Raw genomic sequence first — 3,523 nt, 5'->3', positions numbered from 1 at the left:
TCTCTTATATGCTTTTTGTAGTAAATCTTTTAGTAATACTTAATAGAATTGTACCCCTAAAAAAAGTCATCCAATGGAATTGAGCTAGGGTCTTTTTGTACGCACAAGTCTATATTTGGATAATCTCAACCCACTGAACATTAATGGGTGAAACATGTATCTAAGGAACTTGCTTTGTGAGGTTTCTTAATTAATCAAAGATTTAGATTTAACCCCACACAATAATAAAAGGGTAATTCAACAATTGGCCACACCTAGTCAAATGATAGAGAAATCTAAAAAATCTTTTCTTAAAAAAATGTAACAATTTCCCTAATGGACGGTTAATTTGAGGCCAATCTTAAAAATTATCCTATGATTGGCCACTTGAAAAATACGAACAATGACGCCGTAAAAAAGAAGCTATTTACATGAATCTTCGTTATTCATTATATAATATTGACTATGAAAAATATTATCTTCATAGAAAATTTGTTATTTTATCCTTGTACCTACTTTTTTTATAATAAAAAGATGTGAGAAATTCAAGTATCTGTTATTTTACTATAAAAGAATGACTATAGAGATAGCGTGACAAAAACAAGGACAAAAGAATCAATATTTATTGACTTTAAATGGTTTTTATATTATTTTTCGAATTTTTCATATTTTATTTCATTTTTATGTCTTTTTCTGATTATTATTACAAAATTTTTTCTCTTTCAATCTCTTTCATCGTTTTATAAATACATACATCCTGAGAATATAATTATTTTCCTCTATAATTAAATGCCTACTATTAAAATTTTGCGATGCATTGGATGCTTAGTGTTCTTACCCTAAAGTTAAAAACATATGATTGATTGTCCCCATCGCAAGCATACGATGGATAACAATACTCACAGGGCGATTCCAAAGTAATCAATCTTCTTTTCCACATAGGAAGAATCAAGAGCCTTCTAAATTTGCTGACGTATAAGTAAGCCCTTAAAATGATGAAAAAACCTAAGAAGGTTTATCATCTCACGAGTACCAAATCTATACATGATGTTAATCTTTTTCATTAATCATTGTCATAAAGATATTTGTTAAGAAGTTTGAAAATAACGCATAAAATTATAAATATTTTTAAAAATTAATAAAATATCTAATATTTTTAGAATTATGTTGATTAGTATCTTAATGATACATGTTAAGGAATTGAATTATAGTAAATTTTTATTAAAAAAATACACTAAATTTATTGTAAAACATGAGTGAACACATTTTTAATAAAAAAATATTTTTAATCCATTAACTAGTGCCCTAAATATTTTTTAACTTTTTATTTGTTGACAGATACTCTCTTCATTATTTTATATGTTTAAATATAATTTTATTTATCTATTTTTAAAAGTTTAAAGTAATATTTACCATTATTACTTTTGATTATGTCATTATTTTAATCTAATTTTCAAATATTTTATACAATTAAATTAAATAAAAAATAATAAATTTAAATTATTTTTTAAAAGTAATAAAATATTTATTTTTTAATTTATATCTTATCTCTTTAAAATATATAAATAAAAAATATTATTATTAAGATTTTACTAACTAGTATTCATTAGATATTAGTTAAATAAACTAATAAATAATAATTTTTTATTAAAATTTATTTAAAATAAATTAAAATATGATAATAAATATTTTTTGTTTTTATATTTTTTATTCTTAAAAACTATTATTTTCAGTCATTAATTACTTTTTTTTATAATTTTTATATACACTTAAGAATATAAAATAAAAATAATATTTTTATTAAAAGTTATAACAATTAAAATTAACAGTATTTTATATTTTATACTATGTTCTATAACTTTTAATAAAAAATTAGTAGATATAAAATTTTACTATACGTCTTTATACATAGGTTAAGTTGTTTTTTTTAATATTATTGTTATAAAACAGCAACATAAAATTCAGGTCCCACATTCTATGATGCCTAGGTGATATGGCCCCAATATTTTTACTCACGTTACGTCAATTACCTTTAAACAGTGAATCAACAACCAATAATACCGTATGATACATACATGATTATTGTCGGTGAGTAATAACCAAATGTAAAAGATATTGATTAATGTTTCTTCAACAAATCATAATAGCCACCCTTGCCACGTGTGCTAAAAGCCCAGCCACGTAAGCCTATGGGTCCCATGTCAAATTACGAAGGTATTCTGAAATGACTTGACACGTAAGCTTATGGGTCCCATGTTCAATTATGAAGATTAGTAGAAAGATTATAAGAGCATGGCCCACATTAGTGGGTGACAGCTGTGGGGAGACCACTGTTTCCGTCGGTAGAAAGCGAAATATCTCGTATACACAACGCAACTCGTGCATTTTTCTTTTCCAAAATTAATTACAATATTTTATTTTAACCACAAATTATTTTTTAAATAAATTAAAATTAAGAAATTAGATGATATTAGTAATGATTTTATTTCAGTTTACGCTACTTTTTAATTTGTACTATGTTTTAGACGTTTCTTATAATATACAAATGATAAAATAAAAAAAATAGAATTAGAATAGTTTCAGATGGCAAATATTGATGACCCCAATTATTTGGGCTTTGTATTAGGAACACGTAACATTTGCCATCATGAAGTAGGATAGATATGGTGGGGATGATGGAGACACGTGCGAAAATGTTGACGCACTAGGTGCTGTTGCTGTTCGATGTCGTTTTCGGAACAGAAAAGGTGCGACATTCGTTTTATGCGAGTCATTCACGTCATGGAACTGCGTGTTTAGTGTTATCTCGTGTAGTTTGCATTGTTGGTAGGGGCGTTCAAATCAAAAGGCAGTGTAGCTTTATCTCGAGTTTCTCGTACGGAATGTATAAAGCGCGGGAAGATACGGCGGGACATGAAAAAATTACTGAATAGTAGCACTCAAAATTCTAACTCCCGGGCTTGGTGCCCTTTTGCCGCACGCCAAATTGCAAGTCGCAGGGAGTTAAAAAATGAAATAAAAGGAAAGAAAGATATTCCGACCTGCCGGATTCGAACCAGCGACCTAAGGATTACTTTGAGCTATGAACCCACTACAGTCCTCCGCTCTACCAACTGAGCTAAGGTCGGTTAATATGTGGCTGCTGGGATTCGAGCCCAGGTCTCCACGGCCACAACGTGGAATTCTTACCACTAAACTACAGCCACTTTCTTGTTTGAGTCTTAACAAAGCATAAAAATGATCATTAAACTAAATGCGGTAATTGCATTATTGAAAAGTGATTTTTGGTTCTTCTTGTTTCATGAGTTGTGAAACTAAAGCTCTAAGCCAGTTGGATAAATTAATGAAATCAGTTTTTGGGTAGTAAAAGCATACGGCAGTACAGAGCGCCTTTTTGAATTTGGAATGGGTCACACGTAGAAATCAAACTTTAAATATCTTTGAATTTAGTATGTCACCAATTGAGCTTTATCTTATTGACAAATAAAATAAAATATATTTTTCGTTTTTATAAATATATATGATTACATTTAGTTTCAGTCTT

At 28.1% G+C, this 3,523-nt stretch overlaps 2 non-coding genes across 2 annotated transcripts; both read right to left on the bottom strand.

The window, feature by feature from the left end:
• Window positions 1-3,014: 3,014 nt before the first annotated feature.
• Window positions 3,015-3,107, bottom strand: TRNAY-GUA. The gene is made up of 2 exons: window positions 3,071-3,107; window positions 3,015-3,050 (listed from the first exon to the last, which is right to left on the bottom strand). It is a non-coding gene; the product is annotated as a tRNA-Tyr (tRNA).
• Window positions 3,108-3,113: 6 nt separating this feature from the next.
• On the bottom strand, window positions 3,114-3,185 carry TRNAH-GUG. Its single transcript has one exon. It is a non-coding gene; the product is annotated as a tRNA-His (tRNA).
• Window positions 3,186-3,523: the final 338 nt, after the last annotated feature.

The sequence above is a fragment of the Abrus precatorius genome, unplaced genomic scaffold, assembly GCF_003935025.1.
Source record: "Abrus precatorius isolate BTA unplaced genomic scaffold, Abrus_2018 Scaffold5, whole genome shotgun sequence".
NCBI classification, from domain to species: domain Eukaryota; kingdom Viridiplantae; phylum Streptophyta; class Magnoliopsida; order Fabales; family Fabaceae; genus Abrus; species Abrus precatorius.
Note: the sequence above shows the minus strand (reverse complement) of the source record. Positions and strands in the feature narration are given on the sequence as shown.